This window comes from Medicago sativa, chromosome 3 (assembly GCF_051527215.1).
Source record: "Medicago sativa cultivar Bolivia chromosome 3, Bolivia_mono, whole genome shotgun sequence".
Taxonomy (NCBI): domain Eukaryota; kingdom Viridiplantae; phylum Streptophyta; class Magnoliopsida; order Fabales; family Fabaceae; genus Medicago; species Medicago sativa.
The window spans coordinates 68,771,129-68,795,876 of NC_140751.1; the positions used below are offsets into that span (position 1 = coordinate 68,771,129).

General features: G+C 28.6%; 1 pseudogene; it reads right to left on the minus strand.

The window, feature by feature from the left end:
• Positions 1-583: 583 nt before the first annotated feature.
• On the minus strand, positions 584-2,799 carry LOC146939553 (uncharacterized; annotated as a pseudogene).
• Positions 2,800-24,748: the final 21,949 nt, after the last annotated feature.

The window sequence follows — 24,748 nt, forward strand, 5'->3', positions numbered from 1 at the left end:
GAAGAGATAAATATAATATGATCAATGGCTAAAATTGAATGGCGCCTAAATGCGCAAGGTCCAATGGCTTAGAAAAGTGGAGGAAAAAATGGGGGGAAAAATTAGGTTTAGGGTTAGCTTTACGGGTTAAGCTTTAATAAATAAGATATCACCAACTTTGTTGCGAAAATAAAATAAAGTTGTTGATATCTCCAGCGGTAAATTAAGTTGGTTGAACAGGTCAGCATGGATCATCCATTAGGTTTAGGTATTTCTTTTTGTCCACATAAGAATTCATCCTAAAGAAAAATATGTCAAACTCTTCTTAATTTTACTCAAACAACTAGTTACAAACCCGTGCTTCGCACGGGTTGAAGAACGTATTTTGTAAAAAAATTGTTTCAAAGGAAAAATGAGCAAATTAAGCAAATTAAATAGTGTAGAAATATTTATCAAAGCTTTACCAGGTCTTGATTCATGAAAAGAGCATATATTTTGTTCATGAGATCGGAAAAACAACATAATAATTAAGATTAAACTAATTGGAACCGATGAAGGAACCAATGATGTGCAAATTACGATTACATTCGCATGACACAAAATGAACCAAAGAAACAACATTTCCAAGTTAAGATAGTTTTGGATTAGAGTTAAGGGTAAGTCCAAAGTATTATACATTCAAGTACCATACATGCTAGAGTATTGGAGTTCATGAAGAACAAAATGAGTAGCAGTCAAGTAGGAAAATAAAAGTATCTCTAAATTGACAATGATGAAATGAATACTCATTACCATCATTTCTTCACTTCATATCATATTCACTAAACTCTTTCTTCAAACAAAGAAAAACAAAAAGAAAAATTAAAACCCTCAAAACTCTACCCATCATTTCTTCACTTCATATCATATTTTTCTTCTTTCTAATATAGCGTTCTTCTTCTTACTTGAAAATTAGTCTTAATTACTTCCTAGCTCTCCAAGTTGTTGTTGAAAACAAAGACCTGTCCTGCCAGCAAGTTACTACACAACCATTTTCTTCTCTCCAACACAATCTCAAACTCTCCAACAGAGTTACACTTGATTTTAGCCTTAAGTCCTGATAATTTACTTCGCCATGATCTAAATTTTGAATGGGGACAGGACTAGATGTTGTCAACATAGAATCTAAAGACCTTGCTATTTCCTGAAATCTGAGGCAATTGAAGATATGAGATCCATATCACTAATAATTCAGGTATTCTTATAAAGTTATGACCATCTTAAAGATAAAAATCACCTCAAAGCAAAATACTCTCTAAGTTTCCAATTCCATTGCTTCATGAACTCGGTATAGATTGCTTCGGATCGAAATTTAGCAACAGCAGATCTGGACGTACAGTAGCCTTGCATGGAATTAAATGACATATATTAGTGAATATATACTCTTGGACATGTATCGATAAATCTAGCAAATACACTGTTAAATTAACAAATTTGTTTGACACATTAAGGCCACATTTTCTTCTTTATTTCTGTTTCTCAAGGTGAAAAGTGAGATTAGCTAAAAGGAGATATGACTACTACCTTCTAGATAAGCCAAGCACTCCAAGCTTGATTTGCAATTTTTCAAGAACTCTAGTCTTCCAGGAGAAAATGCATCTGGTTTTGCCTTCTGAATAGCAAAGAGAACCTCTCTAAGGATTGAATTAGCAAAGAAGTCAAAGACGTGTAAACCCGAATTTTCTGCACCAAATACCATACTTTAGATATGTAAATATAATGGTTTGATATGTAAGCATGATATATGTTAGCACAACCACAAGCATGACCATAAATGACCTAGCTAACAATACATGTATGTGAAAGGTGGTTTAATAAGTTCTAACTTTTATAGACCAAAAAGGACTAAGGATTGCCTCGGCAAGTACTGACATGGTCCAAGAAACCAATGCAGTATGACAGATTAAGGTTCATATGGATCCTAAACCTAAAGTGGTAAGAAAAAGTTAGATGAGGTACCAGCTGAAGAAATATCCAACAAAAATTTGCATTTTTTATAAATGCGCTTAAAGGGACTTTACCGAATCCACAGGAATCAAGTATCATAAACCATTTATCAAGTTTTTCATGTATTTCCTTCCTTTCAGCTCCTGAATGTAATTTGCTGAATTTTTACGTTTTTCTGGACGTAACGCAAGACCGCAGCCCAACCACTAAATGGAAGATTTTGCAATTCTAGGAAACAGAAAAATTAAAGTTTCTCATAATTAAATCCATTTAATCATATTTGACATCTTTTTCAAGAAAAGTTTAAATCTCACATTCTTCGAATAGATTCGGAAATAATTTACCTTAATCGCACATCCTTCCCCGATAACACTATCAGTGATATCAACATCAAGCATCTTCGACGGAGGCAAATATCGCAGTTGAGTGTAAACTGGAGATGAACGATCATAGAAACTGAAATTAATATCCATTGACACCATGACCAAGATGCTCTCATAAAGTGCAATGACATGACAATATGATGATTATATGGTATATAGCCTGTTTATTTACCTGAAGTCAGGTACATGCTTTTTGGCGATTCCGAGATTTGCATTATTGAAAGCCTCAACGATACCAATGTCTTCCCGGTAGCCATCATATAAGTAAGCTTACACCTATGAATTTTTCACACCAATGTCTTCATGAGATTTAAGCTATGAAAGTTCCATAGCAAGATTATACAGGTAATGCAATAGGATGCACATATTTATCAAACTCACATTCTCCACCACAATCCATATATAGTTTCAATCCAATTTTTGCAAACTCACATTCTTCACCACAATCCATATATTGTTTCAATCTAATGAATTTAGTGGTACACATCATATTTATTGCTTTAAGTCTCTAAAACGGCAACATGGTAGCTTAAAAAATCTTAACATACATCATGCTAGGATTAACAAATGAAGATATTTGACAGATAAAAATGCAACAAATGATGCTTGCTAATATAAACTTGAAACTTACCAAATACAAAAATATTAGAAAGCTAAGCTAAGATCATGATGAAATTCAATGCACACAAAGAACAAAGCTGATGCACATGCCAAAAACAATATATTAATTTAAAGAAGATTGAAAGAAATCCAAAATAGAGAATTTAAAGAAGAAGTTCAACTTACTCAATCTAGAAGATATATAAAATTCTACTCTTTTGTGCTATTTCCCTTTCCATCATCACCTGCTCATTTGTTTGCTCTTCCTGCAAACATTGAGGTGCAATAAGTTATGATATCACATTGTATAATCATCAACAAACATATTAACATTTCGAATCACATGAACTTAATATTCTCTATCCTAAACAGCCAAGCCAAGATAAAATATTCCCTATAATTTATTTTTTATAAGTAAGCTCTACTCCCTCCGTCCCATAATACTTGACACAGTTGACCTTATTACGCATGCCAATGCATAACTTTAAGCTTAAATATCGTGAATAATATATTAGAAAAAATATGAAAATTTGATATTTTGAAAATACTAATCGAGACGAATCTAACGACATCTTATATGATATTATTTATCTTTGTATATTAATATAAAAATACGGTCAAAGTAAGTTAGGTCAAAATTACACATTTTCAAATGGGTCATCTATTGCGGGACGGAGGGAGTAATATTTTAGGTTGAATGCAGAACTTTGAATAGGCAAACTGAAACCGTGTCGAAAAATGAACCCCTCAAGCCATAAAAATCAGTCAACTCAAGTCATGCACGGTCTCAGAACCATGAAAAAAGGATGAAAATGACCTCTTATGAAGAAGAAAGTGAAACCGTGTTTCCAGCTGAACTTAGATATCGTTTGGCCAATGTTTTTTACGACTTCAAAGTTACTTCAAAACAAAGTTAAAATAAAGGCCTTTAAGAAAGAAGTTAAAGTTGTTTGGTTTCTTTGTTTTTTTAGTTTTAAAGCTATTTTTAAGTTAAATGTTGTTTGGCAAAATATTGTGCAAACTGTGAATTTTTTTATTTTTTTATGGTGTCCTGGGTTCGAACCCCGGACTTGGCATGTATTTATGCATTGTTTCTATCAACTGAGTTAAGCTCACGAGGACAAAACTTTGAATTTATTATGAATTAACATAATAAATAAAAAAATGTTTAAAATATTTTTTGAAGGCTAAAAATGTTAAAAAATAAAAGATATTTTTTTTACAAATACTATATTTACTCAATAACGTTATTTTGTGTAACATGAATACAAATTTGTATCATCATATAAATGACTTGTTAAATATTTGTATAGGAGAAACAATTTAAGGAGTCTGAAATAATAACATAAATAATATCAAAATAGTTTGTTTTTTCTATTTCAATTATACTCTATAACAAATTTCGTTATAAGAATATCATATTTTTGGTGTCTTTGAAAAAGATAAGAATTTATATTATATGATATTATATTTGTTACATTGTTGGTGTTATGGAAACTTCTATGTTTAGTTTTTTTGAATAAGAAAAAGATATGCATAGTTTGTTACAATATAAAGTTGCAAAATATATATATATAATTTTTTAGGCATCTATACCTTTTTTGAAGAAAAGACATCTACAATTTTACTTTTAATTAAAATCAAAATTTTATAAAAATAATCATATGCATTATGCAATGCCTAAAAAAATTATACGCATTAGCGTAACAAAAAAACAGACACACATAAAATATTACTCTAAACGCTAATGTGTGTGTGTATATATTTGCGAGGTTGAAGAAATAAAATAAAATTATTTGGTATTCCTTTGAAAAAAGATAATAAAATTAAATGGAACTTCCTTAAAAAATTAAATGTAACGGTTCAATAAAATAAAATAAAATAAAGTTAAATGGAAGAAAAAAAACATACCGAAATATAATATTAAAAAAATAAAAGAAAAGGTTCCCAGCGTGAGTTGAAAAGAGGTGCTTGTGAAATAAATTATCGAGAAGTAGTTTTTTAAAGTAACATTCAACAACTTTTGGCCAAAGCTCATTCCATTCAATTTTATGCATTTAAAAAAAAGTATTTTTTTAGTAAGTACTTAATTGATACTGTGTTTGGCCTAACTTCTCCTTAAAAATGTAGAGAAGTTGGAAAAAAGTCGGGTCAAACGATACCTTAATCTCCCACAACGGCAATGTAGAAGCAACTGAATTTGGGAGAAAAAAATTAAAAAATTGTTAAAGATATAAAAATTGGAAAATAGTTAAAAGTTATTAAAATATAAAAATTAGAAAATAATTAAAAAAATTAATGAGGGGCAAAAATGGAAATTCATGGCATGATGAGGTGGCAACAATCAAAATCCATGAATTATGGAATTACCAAATTGCCCCTCCTAAAGGCAAAAATGTAAAAACATGATACATTTATTTTAATAGATAGTAATAAGTAGAAGATAAGTAAATTTGACTAACATCCTTCAAAAAAAAAAAGTACATTTGACTAACAGAAAAACAATTTTCAAGAAAATCAATCAAATGCATTGTATTGTAGTTGGATTATAAATTGTTCATACAACGTATAAGTTTAATTTATCATATTTTATTGGTGCATCAAACAAGAGACATTACTTATAGGTGACATTTCACATGGAAAGGGTGATTCCTTTCCCACCATGGGAAAGTTAATTGTGACCATTGGATGAAATGATGAACATAGTTTTATCATAGACACATAACACTATAAAGCTGGAAAAAATGCTACGTCCCCAATCTTCTTTCTTCTTTCCAGTTTCGTTCCTTCAACATGAAAAACAAGCATTATCACTAGATCTGCAAAATAATCCATATCTCTCCCATCTTCTTAATTAACTATTCTGAAAAATGCCATTATGTATAAAGTTTCTTAATCAAACAAAGAAAACTAATTCTTAATCAAACACATCTTGTTTGGATCTGCAATTTAATCATTAAAGAGTTTCATAATTTTCTTCTCCAAATGCTAAGATCTAACGCATGCTTCTTCACAAAAAAAAACAAAGCTCCTCCCCATGTCAATAGCTTTTGTACCGTCTATTCTATAGTTGCTAAGTCAGAAAATTAAATTATTCTTCCATCTCTTCTACTTTGTCATTTTTGGTTGTCGGTTTGGTTTTAAGTTTCCTTTTATGATTTACACAATTAGAAACCATGAACGGAAGTTAAAGATGGAAATCAAGCTTTGACAGTATACAAATCGACAATTAAGAACTAATTAGGAATGTAGATCTGTCTTGCAATGATTAAGGGAGTAAATTACAGTTTCTCTCATTATGGTTCAAATGTAAAATTTAACTTACATGCAACAAATACAAACATATGTAAACATGAATTTGGAAGTGTGGAGATTTAATTAATTGAAGATTTTGTTTTTATTTTGTTGATTTTCTTAGGATTGGCAATGGGGGATTATGACGGCAAAGAAGAGGAAGAAAGCAATGGATATGAGATGGGTTTTAGATTTGATGTTGAGAGAGTAGGATATGAATAGGTTCTTTACTTGATCTAATGGTCAAAAAAAACTTTTCAATGGTGGGAAAGGAATCACCCTTCCCATGTGAAATGCCACCTAACTTATATTAATATCAAACGTGCCTTAAAGGAATTAATGTAACAATGCAACAAAACCAAAACTCTATTATTATAATACTTTGAACAAAGTTCATACGGCATAAAGTTCCTTCTCAAAGTGTGTAAACTTTTGGAATCATATAACTCAATCATTCACTTTACAAAGTTTCTTGATATTGAATCTAGGCTTAATAGCACTTTTGGCCCCCTATGTTTGCCAAAATTGCGATTTCGGCCCCCTATCTTTGAAAACTACAAAACCGCCCCTTATGTTTCGGTTTCGTTGCACTTTTGGCCCCCATGGTCAATTTTGACCTGGTCCACGCTGACATGGCATCCACATCACTTATGTGGGGGGCCAAAATCGCAACTTTTGCAAACATAGGGGGCCAAAAGTGCTATTAAGAATATTTTTTATTTTTTTAATTCATTTTACCTTTTTTTTTCATTTTTTTGTTTTGAAAAAATTTAAAAAAAGAGGGAAAATTAATAAAAATCGAAAATAATGAAAAAATTTTAAAAAATTTGGAAAAATGAAAAAAAAATATGGAAAAAAAATTTCGCATTTTTTTCATTTTTTTGTTTTGAAAAAATAAAGAAAGAGGGAAAATTAATAAAAATCGAAAATAATGAAAAAAATACTGAAAAAATTTTAAAAAAAATTGAAAAAATTAATAAGAATGAAAACAAAAATCTGGAAAAAAAAATTCGCATCACATGTGTGTATATACATACCACATCATTAAATCATTTTAATAATAAAAAACATTAAAAATTGAAAATCTTTTAAAAATAACAAAAAATCCTATTATCTTTTTACAAAATAAAAGATTTATTTTTTTAAAATTTTAAAAATAACAAAAAATCGGATTATTTTTTTTGAAAAATAAAAGAAAAAAGCAGAAAAGATATTTAGATTTTTTTTCGAAATTTAAAAAATTAGAAAAAAGTTTGGATTTTTTACAAAATATAGAAGATATTTAAAAATACTGGAATTTAATTTTTCCAAATAAAAAAGTTTAGATTTTTTTGCGAAATAAAAAACTGGAAATCTGGATATATATTTTTTTAAAATCCAATTATAATAGAAAAATTAAATTTTAAAAATCATATCATCTGAAGAAAAAAATTGATTTTAGTTTAATTAAAAATTTAGGAAAAAAATCTGTGAAGCTTGAATTACATAGGAATATTTTTGTAAAAAGAATTATTAATGCGTGTAAAATTTTAAAAAGTGTCTTATTTAGGAGACATTAAAATTTAAAAAGTGAGTACCACAAGTTTCTCTTCCAATCTCTTTTGAACTAAAATTGATTTTTTTTCTTCAGATTATATGATTTTTAAAATTTAATTTTCATATTGTAATTGGATTTTAAAAAATATATATCTAGATTTTTAAAATTTGAAATATTTTCCAGTTTTTTATTTCGCAAAAAAAATCTAAACTTTTATTTTTTAAAAAGATAATCTGATTTTTTGTTATTTTTAAAAGATTTTCAGTTTTTAATGTTTTTTATTATTAAAATGATTTAATGATGTGGTATGTATATACACACATGTGATGCGAAATTTTTTTTTCCAGATTTTTGTTTTCATTCTCATTAATTTTTTCAATTTTTTTAAATTTTTTCAGTATTTTTTACATTATTTTCGATTTTTATTAATTTTCCCTGTTTTTTTTTTATTTTTTCAAAATAAAAAAATGCGAAATTTTTTTTCCAGATTTTTGTTTTCATTCTTTTTAATTTTTACTATTTTTTAAAAAAAATTTCAGTATTTTTTTCATTGTTTTCGATTTTTATTAATTTTCCCTCTTTTTTTAAATTTTTTCAAAACAAAAAAATGAAAAAAAAAAGAAAATGAATTAAAAAAATAAAAAATATTCTTAATAGCACTTTTGGCCCCCTATGTTTGCAAAAGTTGCGATTTTGGCCCCCCACATAAGTGATGTGGATGCCATGTCAGCGTGGACCAGGTCAAAATTGACCATGGGGGCCAAAAGTGCAACGAAACCGAAACATAAGGGGCGGTTTTGTAGTTTTCAAAGATAGAGGGCCTTAATCGCAATTTTGGCAAACATAGGGGGCCAAAAGTGCTATTAAGCCTTGAATCTATCATCAATATACAAAGTTCAAACAAATCTATCATCACCAAAGTAAACATGGGTGCCTTTCCAAAAGAGTAATGATATTTTGACATCCATTTAATGACAACTTTGTTGACAACCTTGGTTTTCTCACTTCTTATTGGTCAAAAACAATGGAGAGAGAAAAAAGAAGAGAGAGGATAACAACATCATGTGAGTATGAGAGAGAAAGTTGTCCAAAAATTGTCAAAAAGTGGTTGTCAAAATATCATTTCTCTTTCCAAAAACAGGATTACAACATATCTAAATATTTAAATATAAATAAAAAATGGTACACCTTTACAATATGGTAGAGGTTCATTTAGATAATGTGTTATGAAATTCCTTAATAAGAACAAAAGTATAGATGAAGGAGAGAAAGAGAAAAAAGTGAGATGTATTATATAATATTCTCTCGTGGTTTATTTATTTATTTATTTTTTGAACAAGCTCGTGGTTTATTTTCTATTATAAGGTGAACCCTATTTATAAGAAAATACAATAATATAGTTACATGAGTCAATGGTATGATCCAGAAGGTGAACCCTATTTATAAGAAAATACAATAATATAGTTACATGAGTCAATGGTATGATCAGTTATGACTAATGCACATCCACTCATTTTTCATAACAAAATTTGAAAGTCGTTACATAGTGTAGTAATTCAATAAAGAAATAGTATCAATGTGATTGGCAATTACTATAAAAGAGAATCTAAATTGTACCAAAAAAAATAATAAAAGAGAATCTAAACTATTAATGAATAAGATCTCCTTTAAAAAAAAAAACAAAAGGATAAGAATAGCCCCACATGGATGTTTACGCTTATAAACGAAATGTATGAAAACAGTCCCACATCGGGAGTTTTAAGACAATATAGAGAAGGACTTGTCTATAAAACTGCAGTCCGTCTCACCTTGCGATGTACTTTAGGTAATGGAGTCATGTCATTTGTTATATGAAGCTCCTCCTCATTCTTGAGTTGTTGGGTTCCTCTCATTGTTGAGAGTTATTGGGTTATGGAAAACCTTTAAAACGTGTTCTCCATGATTTCAATAACTTCCATCAATAAAAGGAAACTCCTAAGAAGTTAATTTTTTTTTATACTTGAACATATTTTGGTATGATTTGTAGCTCTGATACCACATGTAAATAAATTAATGATGGAGATCGAGTTATTATATGAAACTAGTATCTGGACCCGTGCCAAGCACGGGCTAGAATTTTGCCATACTCAAGGTAGAGAATATTGTGATTTATCAAGTGCCACATAAAGCTCAACAATGGATAAAAGAGTGGAAGTCGAACCAAAATCAAGCGAAAAAAACTCATACCTAAGCCTTAAAATTTTGGATAAGACGGTGCATCATTCTCACTTGTGTGTTTTCTCTTTCTTCAATGTGTCTATCCACAACAGTGTTGACTCCTCAAGAAGGCCCAACAGTTGTATCATATCCCAGTTCAACATTGTGAGGGAGCAGGAGTGGTTCTTGGTGGTGGACCACACACACGGAGAGTTCAACACTTAGCGGAGAGATGTTAATGTGTCGAGTTAAAATTTTAAATTGGATGCAAGATTAGATATTGAGCAATATATAAGTGAGATGACCCATATATTTTTTAAGACTTTGAAAATGAGATGATCCATATACCTAATGCTTTAAGACTGTGAATAATGATGTAATGGCTATCTCACTTATGTGGTTACTCTTAACCGAATATGATGATGCAATTCAATGTACGCTCCCACATAAATCTCAATATTATGATGATTTATATGGTTAGTTTTTAGGTATCATTAGTTTAATTTTCTATCTTAAATTTTAGTTTTTGGATATCATTCATTTTAATTCAACTTCTATTATTTCGAATTCTTTTACCGTCGATCTTTGGTAGGATCAGACAATGAAAAAATATATATGTGTTTTGCTAAGTTGACAAAATATATGATTATTATCCTTAAAAAATACATAGTTATTAGACATTTTAAATTGATCTAGCATTTTCTAAATGAGTATGATATTTTGGTAACATAATTACCCAATAATCTCCAATGATCCTTCAACAAATTCATAAAATTAACAGAAACTCATTATTCCATATGCTATCATAGGTAAAATACACACCCCTTAAATTCTTCCCTTATCATTGATATCATGTTCAAATTACTTTTTCATTTTTTTTTCTTTTTTTAATTTATTTTCTATCTTTGCAAGAACAAATGGAACAAAAATATCCCTATATGATGAAACCGTCACCAACCCATAATTTTTATCATGTTGTTTCTTTGATCTTATTTGGCTATCTCATCTGATCACAGACACAAAGAGTCACACAATTAAGATAAAGATGTTAATGTGTCATGTGTGAGTTAAACATCTACATTTGATGCAGTAGTAGAAATTGTGCAACATATAAATGAGATTTCCAATACACTTAATGTCTTAATGTTTTGGGTGAATATATGATGTTAATTTCACTTGTGGGGTTTCTATTATTTAAGTGTGATGATCCATTTACTTAATATATGGATGTCATTTGCTAAAAAAAATATTAAATTTAAGTTTTTGGATGTTGTTCGCTTTCATGCAATTTTTTTATCCAACCTCCATGTTTTAAATATCTTCACTTTTGATCTTTGGTGGGGTCTAACAATGAAAAAATGTAGATATGTTATGCTGAATTGATAAAGTACATGCTAATTAGACATTTTTAAAATCATTTATGCTATATATGACTGAGCTTTGCATACGAAAAAAGACGAAACTCATAGGTGTTTAACGCTGGGAGAATTATAATTCCGTATTGGATGGAATAAAGGCAGTATGGGGGTAAAAAATTGGCTGCCACGTAATGCATTTTCTTCCCTTAGCTTTTCGTTCCGTACTAAGAAGCATTTCTCTTTTAAAATAACGTGGCATTTTTTAATTAAGTCTATTTTTTAATAAAATAATTAATCATAAATTTCCAACTCCTTCAACTAACTTACAAAATTACCAGTAACTCATTCTATTTTTGATACTTCCTTTTGCTCTTTTCATGAAGGATAGGAACATAAACCTACCTCTATCAAACCATCATTAACCCACATTTTTTTACCATATTAGGCCTCCGCTTGACCTTATTTGACTATGTCACCAAATCACAAACGTAGATAGTCTCACACTAAGAAAGATATGTTAAAAAAAATTACCAATGAAAAAGAAAAAACAAATTATATAGATTGATTAATTTGTTGATGCAAATTTTTGCAAAAGTAAAATTTTGCTGTAACTTGATAATTTTCCACATTTATAACTTTTTGTTGATCATCGCTCACTCGTTCCTGAAATCAACATCTTATTTGTTGTCTTTTGAGGCGAATTCCTAATTTCAAAAGACCTTTTATTTGTGAAAAAGAATCTAGAAGAAGTCAAATATACATGAAGGGATTATCATATAGGATTGTAAAATTGACACACAACTTAACATTATCCGATAAATACAGCTTCTTTTAGACCAACTTACTCCGAATAAAAAGGAAATCCCAAGAAAAAAGGTGGATTCAAAACCAAATCCATTAAGCTACTAATTTAAACTAAAAATATACACTATTAAACAAATTAAAAACAAAATATCTCAAAATCATCATACACATGGAAGTTAATAGTGAACTGAGAAAAAAATTCAACCAATCCTATAATGAAGAACAAAACAGTTGGTTGGAAGTGTCATTTCCTATTAAAAATATATGTTGCTCCTTAACATGTAAAAGAGAACAATTGTTCAAGAAAACAGGAACACTTAGTAATATTCTCCTTCTCATAAGGTGTGATTTTTATTAAATTGATTGTGTAAAAAAAGGTATAGATAACGAAGAATAATCGAAAGAGATAAAAACATATGAGAATGAATCTCTTTTATTTTTTGGTAGAAGAATGAATCTCTTTTTTTTTTATATAAAAGAAAGAATAAATCAACATAAAAAAAAGGTAAATATGACAACAAAATATATTTTAGAAAGAAAAAAAAGGTATAGAAAGTAAATATGAATTTTTTTTTTTGAATTTTGACTTGAATACATGTTAATGCTTTTTAATGACATCTATGAGAGAATTATTGTGTGAACATAAAGAATTAGACACTTCATTTGATATCACATACATAAAAAGAACAAAAATAATAGAAAAATAATAATTAAAGAATCATTAGTTTTTAAATGATTATATCATAAGCATTGTTTGTGTGCGACCAAACGAAGTGTCTAAATCCTTGTGACCATCCAAGAACTTTTTCATCAATGATACATTATAATGCTTTGAAAAAAAAGGAAGTAAAAGAAGTAGAAGAACAAATGCTAGAAAAAACAAATATTTATTCATATCCTTTAACCCATACCTGAGGTAGAAATTTCCAATCGAAATTCATTCCATATTTGTGAATGTAAGACCATCCACAACAGAGCACCCAACATTGGGTGCTTAAGTGGGCCCCCTATGTCCATATCACCAATTTTACGGTAATACTTAATAAGCACCAATTTTCTCCAACCTAGTACCTCAAAAGGAATTATTAAATAGGCCCTTACAAATAACTTTATATCATTACATTTTTAACAAAATTTATTCATTTTACTAAGATTTATTAAATGGGACCCCATGAAAAATGAAGAGAGAGAGGGTGCTTCCATAACCACCCTCCTCCATAAGCACCCATATGTTTTTATTTTTTTTAGAAATTAAGCACCCATATGTTATACTCCACAATGAGGGTGCCTATTTAATGTGGTGCTAAATAGGTGAAGCACCCACCATTGTGGATGGTCTAAGAGCCTTCTACATGGATATGTATATTATCAAAAGATAGTAGAATAACCTTAAAAGAATTTATTGATGAAATGAATAATAAATTTTCATGAATTTTGTAATAAAAAACGATGTATAGAGAAATATGATAGGCATTCAAATATTGCTTGCATAGTTGAAAAAAGTGTTAATTTCATCATTACTCGTATCAATCGTTTGTAGTCATTCTTCTTATGAAACAATTGAACATAGGGGAAAACCAAAATAAATTGATTCAATACACACAAAAAGTTGAACGAAAAAAATAAGACACACACACACACACACACACACACGGGCTTAAGAATCAAGCACAACATGAATCAAAACAAACATAAGAAGCTAATATGTGGTTGAATCAGTTGTAGAGTGAACGCTGATAAGTGGCTGAATCTATGGTGTAGTGAATGATTCAACACTAAGAGAATAAGAAAAGTTATCAAAACATTTTCCAAATTAAAAAAATATACTTAATAATGTGCAAGAAAAATAATTTTGCATATTTTATTTAATTCTGCATATGTCATGAATATAAAAATTGTTTTTATAAGTGTACTCCATGTTTTGTACCTATAAAAAAATTGTAAATTAAAAATAAAAATTCGTTGGATGTGTGTGAAGAGAGACTAAGTAAAGAAAAAGTACATAAATAATTCGAGTAACGTGAGTATATATAGTGAAGACATGACTATAAATTTGAATACAAAATAGGTACCCAAAATCAATGCAAAATTATTGCCAGACGTTTTTATTTGCATTCAATACGTTTAATGTGAAAAGGGAAGTCATTAAAAAAAAATTGCATTGACTTCGACAACTTCTATAAAATATTAGTACCAAAGATATCATTACCAAAAAAGAAATAGACCACTAAAGCAATAAAGACATGAACAAATGGTAGCAATTAGAAAAAACAATTGAAAGCAACTAATGATAGAAAGCAAGATTATGCGCAACGTGTACTTTGAAACTCTTGTAAGTTAGATGTATATTATAAAATAGACGGCGTATACATTTAAGATCCACTTAGGTACATAAAATGGGATTTCTATTGTGGATGTAAAATGTGTTCACTCGCCTAAAAAATTGTGTACACCATGAAAGAGACCGAGATCGAATATCAATCATAACATCCGATGAAACAATTTTGACATTTTTATTATTTGAGTTAGGAATTTTTAGGACTAATTTTCTCAAAGTATAAAATTGTTTTAAATATATATTATATATGTAAACTTAAATATATCTATTCACACTGGTTTTGTTTAAGAAGCAAAAACAGAAATTGAGACAACAACATGTACTTGGGAAACCGCCGTATAGAACCCGCTCAAGGGGTGCTTCATCTCCAAGTGTCCAATGATTGTCCTATATTGGAGTGCTTAAGGTATTGGCAACTCGGACACAGGAGTTGCTTTCCGTCTCATAAACCATTGTTAATTATTATTGCAGAATCTTTGATTTTTGCGGTGTCAAACAGGTTCCGAATGTTTATTGATGATTTTGGTGGATTTGATGAAAATCAAAGCCATGTTGCTGGTGATGTTGACTTTTTGCAATTCCAGAGACTCGTGCTAAAAGTTTAACAGAAATCGTTGCCCTTTTATTTTTCATTCTCTTTTATTTTCAGCTTTTGAGGGTTTTCGCTTAGTCCCCCTCTTGTGTATATATTTTCCCCTTTTAATAATTTTATGAGTTTGGCGGCATAGGATACAGGATGCGAACCTAGTTGAGATGCCGTTGATTCCTCTTGATATTTGTCCTTTCTCCCGGCTTACAAAAAAAAATAATTGAAAAATGTAAAGTTACTAAAATAGGCAATAAACCACCCAACTGGTAGGCACTATTGTTGGATGACAACTTTTTAATGTTCCAAACATACAACAATGTTTATAGTTACTACCATTCATGGAAATTAATCAAGCAAGTATTGACTATTTTTTTTTACCGTGTATCCTTTAAGTGTAAATGGAGTCGAGTAAGACCACAATGAATGGGAAAGGTTTCTCTTAGGAGATTTAACATTGATGTATATTTTAGGCTATATTTGAACATATGATTTTTGATGAAGCTTAAGAAAATCTCTTACCATCCCATCCAAATACCCTTGAATAACAGGTATAAATTTTTTATGATTGGAAATGAGTCAATCACAAATAAATTGTATAAAATTTTGAAAACTGTAAGGATGATTATAGACGGGTAACTAAACATTTCATTAAAAAATGAGTAAATTGTATAAAATTTTGGAACCTACACATTTACCTATAGTAAAAAATGTCACGATCTATAAGTAATTTTTTTTTGACAAACGATCTATAAGTAATTGTATTTTGTTTTGGCACAATAAGCAAACGTATTTATTAGGGAAACATATAAGCAAACATTATACTGTTGTCTTTTTTAAATCATACAAAAAAAGTTATGTTTATACCGTATGAATTTACAAATTTAACATCAAATTTTTTTTTTGGAAATAATATAAGTGAATTGGATTCCTAGAACGCTTACAAAAGTAATTTTCAACCATCTGGATGAGTCAATTACTTACCAATTGAGTCAACTTTCATGGCTAAGAGATTATTTAACTTAGTAATTTCGATTTTTTTGGATTGATGAAAAAGAAATTACCTTAATTTTCCCCTTAATGATTAGGTCCGTATACGTGCATTTTGAATAATTTTGATACACGTTCTGAATTGGTTTTAATTTTGAATGCTTATGATTCATGTTTTATTTTTACCGGAACTTATGATTCATGTTTTAATCAGCGCATTAATAATTTGCGCTAAACAATTTGATTCAGTTTTGAGTAGAAAAAGTGTATAATATTTCATAAATGTTAAGATTGTCTTATTTATGCAACATAAAGATTAAGAATTGATGGACATTTAAAATATATAATCTCATTGACAAATTTGAATGTGTGATGATGTTTTACTAAAGATAAAAAGAATAGGGGATAAAAAAAATAAAAAGAATACCATTTGTGTTTAATGTGCGTATTAATGGTCATATTAATTTGTGAATAAAATTTTTTTTAGGGAGAAACAATACACATGTACTTTTGCATATTTAGTTTCATTAATTTAAAAAAAACATATTAAAAAATAAATGTGAAATTATGAAAAGGTAGCTTATGACCTTATGTTTACAAACATATTAATAAATAAATTTAAAAACATATTTGAACAAAAAAAAATTAAAAACTTATTAATAAACAAATGAGAAACTTCCTTAAAAAAATAAATGAGAAACTTATGACCTTATGTTTACAAACATTTATTACAGATTTTATTTTGAACAAATACATTAATAATTTTTTATTATGATATTTCTAAATATAAATCAATATAAAAGTGTTAACTTCAATCAAAAACACATATTTGACCAAAAAAAGGCAATATACATAAGTTTTACATTAATGATTTTTTATTATGATATTTCTAAATATAAATCAATATAAAAGTGTTAACTTCAATCAAAAACACATATGTGACCAAAAAAAGGCAATATACATAAGTTTTTTTTTGTGTAAAAATATAATAAAATTTAGATAATATATATTTTTCAAATTGTTTTGTAATTATATAAGTTCCTCTTTTAAACAATATCATCATTCAATTTGTAAAATAATAATTCGAGTAATATGATAAAACAATATTGAAATCAAATAAACAAATAAACTAAATTGACCACAGAAGTTTATAAGGTAAATATTTTATTTTAAGGTAAGCATTTTTTAAAATAAACAAATATATTGAATTGATTAAATAATAAATAATAATACAAAACATTATGTACAAAAGAGTTTTGATGTTTATAAAGATGACACTCATTTCTCTAACATGATATGAAAAAACAAAGTGTATCTAACACATATTAAAAAAGAACAAAATATAGCTACAAACTACAACATGTAAAGCAAACAAATGAATTGGATCCTTCAAAAAAATGAATTGGTTGAATATGAAAATAGATGACAACTAAAATACAAATGTATAATCTTTCATTACAGTGTCGTTAATCTTCTCATCCTAACTCTGTATCTTATCATACTATGAGAGTTCTCTAACAGTGACATGAATTTTCTCAAAAAAATAAATAAAACACAATAGTTAGAAAAATAGTTATAATCATTAAGACACAAAAAAACACAACAATACGGAAACTACTATAATAACGATTATTAATAAAGATCATATTTTTTCAAAAATAAATAAATTGCATAAACAATCAAATATTGTTTGGCAAACAAAATATTTCTCATTCACACAAAAAAAAATTAGCAACCAACGATTGACAAAAAAAAAAGCAAAGAAACTAATAAGAAAAAGAGAATACATGGAAGAAGCAATGTAATTTGCAATGGTCTTTCGAATATCATTTATATAGACAATTTTGCAAGGATATTTTATTATTTTTGTTTCATACCAAGCACATTCAAAAAGGAGTCTTTATAACGAAATCATTAGAAATCTTTTTCTTTGTGTTTGTTTCAAGTTTACCAAATTTATTCCTAGGAATAACATTCCTTGGAATATAAAGATGGGAATTTTATTCCAAGGTATTTAGGAAAAATATGTTTGGTTAACTTTATAATATTCCTAGGAACCATAAAAATAGGGATTATAATAGGTAACTATTTATAAATTTATTCCCATCTCCATGGGAACTTTATTCCCACCCTTTTCCTTGGGAAATTTTTTCTATTCCCAGGAACGTTTTATACCCGGGAATAAAATTTAGTAAACTTGTAACAAACATAGGCATATATATTCCCATCTTTTTATTCTCGGGAATCAACAAATATAACTTGAAACAAACACACCCTTAATTTTGTAACCTCTCTTTGTGCTAATTCCATCAAGCATTTATATTGATTGATATTGTTCATCATCATTTTTAATAAACTTCTAAAGCAAACTATTTTTTTTATTCTCTATTTTGGGTTTTTTTTAAATTATAAAAAAAATATAAGAAAGTAATTTTTTTAAAAAAAAATGTAAGGATTCATATTTTTTTTTATAAGTTTTATACATTAAAACAAATTCAATAATTGTTGTGCATATAGACACTTGATATCTAAATAATGTTATAACGATAAATCATCATCATCATCATCATTATTATTATTATTATTATTATTATTATTATTATTATTATTATTATTATTATTATTATTATTATTATTATTATTATTATTATATTTCTATTCAAAATTACAAAAATAATATCAAAGTCATACCTTAAAACAATTTAAATGAAATTAATTTTTTTAATGGTCAGATTGTCATTACCTATTTCACTAAGCCTTGAAATTTGAATTTCAAATGGAATATCAAGTTGAAATTTGAAGTTTTAGGTGTATTAGAGCATTAATTAGAGCATTAATGATGATTAACAATTTAGAGTGCCACGTGTACTTTTACAATTTTTCAAGGCAAATATATATAACTAGTATGTGGGCCCGTGCCAAGCACGGGCTAGAATTTTGTCATACTCAAAGTAGAGAATATTGTGATTTATCAAGTGCCACCTAAAGCTCAACAATGGATAAAAGAGTGGAAGTCGAACCAAAATCAAGCGAAAAAAACTCATACCTAAGCCTTAAAATTTTGGATAAGACGGTGCATCATTCTCACTTGTGTGTTTTCTCTTTCTTCAGCGTGTCGATCCACAATAGTGTTGACTCCTCAAGAAGGCCCAACAGTTGTATCATATCTCAGTTCAACATTGTGGGGGAGCAGGAGTGGTTCTTGGTGGTGGACCACACACACGGAGAGTTCAACACTTAGCGGAGAGATGTTAATGTGTCGAGTTAAAATTTTAAATTGGATGCAAGATTAGATGTTGAGCAATATATAAGTGAGATGACCCATATATCTTTTAAGACTTTGAAAATGAGATGATCCATATACCTAATGTTTTAAGACTGTGAATAATGATGTAATGGCTATCTCACTTATGTGGTTACTCTTAACCGAATATGATGATGCAATTCAATGTACGCTCCCACATAAATCTCAATATTATGATGATTTATATGGTTAGTTTTTAGGTATCATTAGTTTAATTTTCTATCTTAAATTTTAGTTTTTGGATATCATTCATTTTAATTCAACTTCTATTATTTTGAATTCTTTTACCGTCGATCTTTGGTAGGATCAGACAATGAAAAAATATATATGTGTTTTGCTAAGTTGACAAAATATATGATTATTATCCTTAAAAAATACATAGTTATTAGAAATTTTAAATTGATCTAGCATTTTCTAAATGAGTATGATATTTTGGTAACATAATTACCCAATAATCTCCAATGATCCTTCAACAAATTCATAAAATTAACAGAAACTCATTATTCCATATACTATCATAGATAAAATACACACCCCGTAAATTCTTCCCTTATCACTGATATCATGTTCAAATTACTTTTTCATTTTCTTTCTTTTTTTAATTTATTTTCTCTCTTTGCAAGAACAAATGGAACAAAAATATCCCTATATGATGAAACCGTCACCAACCCATAATTTTTATCATGTTGTTTCTTTGATCTTATTTGGCTATCTCATCTGATCACAGACACAAAGAGTCACACAATTAAGATAAAGATGTTAATGTGTCATGTGTGAGTTAAACATCTACATTTGATGCAGTAGTAGAATTGTGCAACATATAAGTGAGATTTCCAATACACTTAATGTCTTAATGTTTTGGGTGAATATATGATGTTAATTTCACTTGTGGGGTTTCTATTATTTAAGTGTGATGATCCATTTACTTAATATATGGATGTCATTTGCTAAAAAAAAAAAATTAAATATAAGTTTTTGGATGTCGTTCGCTTTCATACAATTTTTTTATCCAACCTCCATGTTTTAAATATCTTCACTTTTGATCTTTGGTGGGGCCTAACAATGAAAAAATGTAGATATGTTATGTTGAATTGATAAAGTACATGCTAATTAGACATTTTTAAAATCAGTTATGCTATATAGTACGGAGCTTTGCATACGAAAAAAGACGAAACTCATAGGTGTTTCACGCTGGGAGAATTATAATTCCGTATTGGATGGAATAAAGGCAATATGGGGGTAAAAAATTGGCTGCCACGTAATGCATTTTCTTCCCTTAGCTTTTCGTTCCGTACTAAGAAGCATTTCTCTTTTAAAATAACGTGGCATTTTTTAATTAAGTCTATTTTTTAATAAAATAATCAATCATAAATTTTCAACTCCTTCAACTAACTTACAAAATTACCAGTAACTCATTCTATTTTTGATACTTCCTTTTGCTCTTTTCATGAAGGATAGGAACATAAACCTACCTCTATCAAATCATCATTAACCCACATTTTTTTACCATATTAGGCCTCCGCTTGACCTTATTTGACTATGTCACCAAATCACAAACGTAGATAGTCTCACACTAAGAAAGATATGTTAAAAAAAATTACCAATGAAAAAGAAAAAACAAATTATATAGATTGATTAATTTGTTGATGCAAATTTTTACAAAAGTAAAATTTTGCTGTAACTTGATAATTTTCCACATTTATAACTTTTTGTTGATCATCGCTCACTCGTTCCTGAAATCAACATCTTATTTGTTGTCTTTTGAGGCGAATTCCTAATTCCAAAAGACCTTTCATTTGTGAAAAAGAATCTAGAAGAAGTCAAATATACATGAAGGGATTATCATATAGGATTATAAAATTGACACACAACTTAACATTATCCGATAAATACAGCTTCTTTTAGACCAACTTACTCCGAATAAAAAGGAAATCCCAAAAAAAAAGGTGGATTCAAAACCAAATCCATTAAGCTACTAATTTAAACTAAAAATATACACTATTAAACAAATTAAAAACAAAATATCTCAAAATTATCATACACATGGAAGTTAATAGTGAACTGAGAAAAAAATTCAACCAATCCTATAATGAAGAACAAAACAGTTGGTTGGAAGTGACATTTCCTATTAAAAATATATGTTGCTCCTTAACATGTAAAAGAGAACAATTGTTCAAGAAAACAGGAACACTTAGTAATATTCTCCTTCTCATAAGGTGTGATTTTTATTTAAATTGATTGTGTAAAAAAAAGGTATAGATAACGAAGAATAATCGAAAGAGATAAAAACATATGAGAATGAATCTCTTTTATTTTTTGGTAGAAGAATGAATCTTTTTTTTTTATATAAAAGAAAGAATAAATCAACATAAAAAAGGTAAATATGACAACAAAATATATTTTAGAAAGAAAAAAAGGTATAGAAAGTAAATATGATTTTTTTTTTGAATTTTGACTTGAATACATGTTAATGCTTTTTAATGACATCTATGAGAGAATTATTGTGTGAACATAAAGAATTAGACACTTCATTTGATATCACATACATAAAAAGAACAAAAATAATAGAAAAATAATAATTAAAGAATCATTAGTTTTTAAATGATTATATCATAAGCATTGTTTGTGTGCGACCAAACGAAGTGTCTAAATCCTTGTGACCATCCAAGAACTTTTTCATCAATGATACATTATAATGCTTTGAAAAAAAAAGGAAGTAAAAGAAGTAGAAGAACAAATGCTAGAAAAAACAAATATTTATTCATATCCTTTAACCCAGACCTGAGGTAGAAATTTCTAATCGAAATTCATTCCATACTTGTGAATGTAAGACCATCCACAACAGAGCACCCAACATTGGGTGCTTAAGTGGGTCCCCTATGTCCATATCATTAATTTTACGGTAATACTTAATAAGCACCAATTTTCTCCAACCTAGCACCTCAAAAGGAATTATTAAATAGGCCATTACAAATAACTCTATATCATTACATTTTTAACAAAAATTATTCATTTTACTAAGATTTATTAAATGGGACCCCGTGAAAAATGAAGAGAGAGAGGGTGCTTCCATAACCACCCTCCTCCATAAGCACCCATATGTTTTTTTTTTTTTGAAATTAAGCACCCATATGTTATACTCCACAATGAGGGTGCCTATTTAATGTGGTGCTAAATAGGTGAAGCACACACCATTGTGGATGGTCTAAGAGCCTTCTACATAGATATGTATATTATCAAAAGATAGTAGAATAACCGTAAAAGAATTTATTGATGAAATGAATAATAAATTTACATGAATTTTGTAATAAAAAACGATGTATAGAGAAATATGATAGATATTCAAATATTGCTTGTATAGTTGAAAAACAGTGTTAATTTCATCATTACTCGTATCAATCGTTTGTAGTAATTCTTCTTATGAAACAATTGAACATAGGGGAAAAACCAAAATAAATTGATTCAATACACACAAAAAGTTGAATGAAAAAAATAAGAGACATACACACACACGGGCTTAAGAATCAAGCACAACATGAATCAAAACAAACATAAGAAGCTAATATGTGGTTGAATCAGTTGCAGAGTGAACGCTGATAAGTGGCTGAATCTATCGTGTAGTGAATGATTCAACACTAAGAGAATAAGAAAAGTCATCAAAACATTTTCCAAGATTAAAAAAATATACTTAATAATGTGCAAGAAAAATAATTTTGCATATTTTATTTAATTCTGCATATGTCATGAATATAAAAATTGTTTTTATAAGTGTACTCCATGTTTTGTACCTATAAAAAAATTGTAAATTAAAAATAAAAATTCGTTGGATGTGTGTGAAGAGAGACTAAGTAAAGAAAAAGTACAGAAATAATTCGAGTAACGTGAGTATATATAGTGAAGACATGACTATAAATTTGAATACAAAATAGGTACCCAAAATCAATGCAAAATTATTGTCAGACGTTTTTATTTGCATTCAATACGTTTAATGTGAAAAGGGAAGACATTAAAGAAAATTGCATTGACTTCGACAACTTCTATAAAATATTAGTACCAAAGATATCGTTACCAAAAAAGAAATAGACCACTAAAGCAATAGAGACATGAACAAATGGTAGCAATTAGAAAAAAAACAATTGAAATCAACTAATGATAGAAAGCAAGATTATGTGCAACGTGTACTTTGAAACTCTTGTAAGTTAGATGTATATTATAAAATAAACGGCGTATACATTTAAGATCCACTTAGGTACATAAAATGGGATTTCTATTGTGGATCTTCTTTGTAAAATGTGTTCACTCCCCTAAAAAATTGTGTGCACCATGAAAGAGTCCGATATCGAATATCAATCATAACATCCGATGAAACAATTTTGACATTTTTATTATTTGAGTTAGGAATTTTTAGGACTAATTTTCTCAAACTATAAAATTGTTTTAAATATATATTATATATGTAAACTTAAATATATCTATTCACACTGGTTTTGTTTAAGAAGCAAAAACAGAAATTGAGACAACAACATGTACTTGGGAAACCGCCGTATAGAACCCGCTCAAGGGGTGCTTCATCTCCAAGTGTCCAATGATTGTCCTATATTGGAGTGCTTAAGGTATTGGCAACTCGGACACAGGAGTTGCTTTCCGTCTCATAAACCATTGTTAATTATTATTGCGGAATCTTTGATTTTCGCGGTGTCGAACAGGTTCTGAATGTTTATTGATGATTTTGGTGGATTTGATGAAAATCAAAGCCATGTTGCTGGTGATGTTGACTTTTTGCAATTCCAGAGACTCGTGCTAAAAGTTTAACATAAATTGTTGCCCTTTTATTTTACATTCTCTTTTATTTTCAGCTTTTGAGGGTTTTGGCTTAGTCCCCCTCTTGTGTATATATTTCCCCCCTTTTTTTAATAATTTTTTTGAGTTTGGAGGCATAGGATACGGGATGCGAACCTAGTTGAGATGCCGTTGTTTCCTTTTGATATTTGTCCTTTCTCCCGGCTTACAAAAAAAAATACTTGAAAAATGTAAAGTTACTAAAATAGGCAATAAACCACCCAACTGGTAAGCACTATTGTTGGATGACAACTTTTTAATGTTTCAAACATACAACAATGATTATAGTAACTACCGTTCATGGAAATTAATCAAGCAAGTATTATTGACTATTTTTTTTTACCGTGTATCTTTTAAGCGTAAATGGAGTCGAGTAAGACCACAACGAATGGGAAAGGTTTCTCTTAGGAGATTTAACATTGTTGTATATTTTAGGCTATATTTGAACATATGATTTTTGATGAAGCTTAAGAAAATCTCTTACCATCCCATCCAAATACCCTTGAATAACATGTATAAATTTTTTATAATTGGAAATGAGTCAATCACAAATA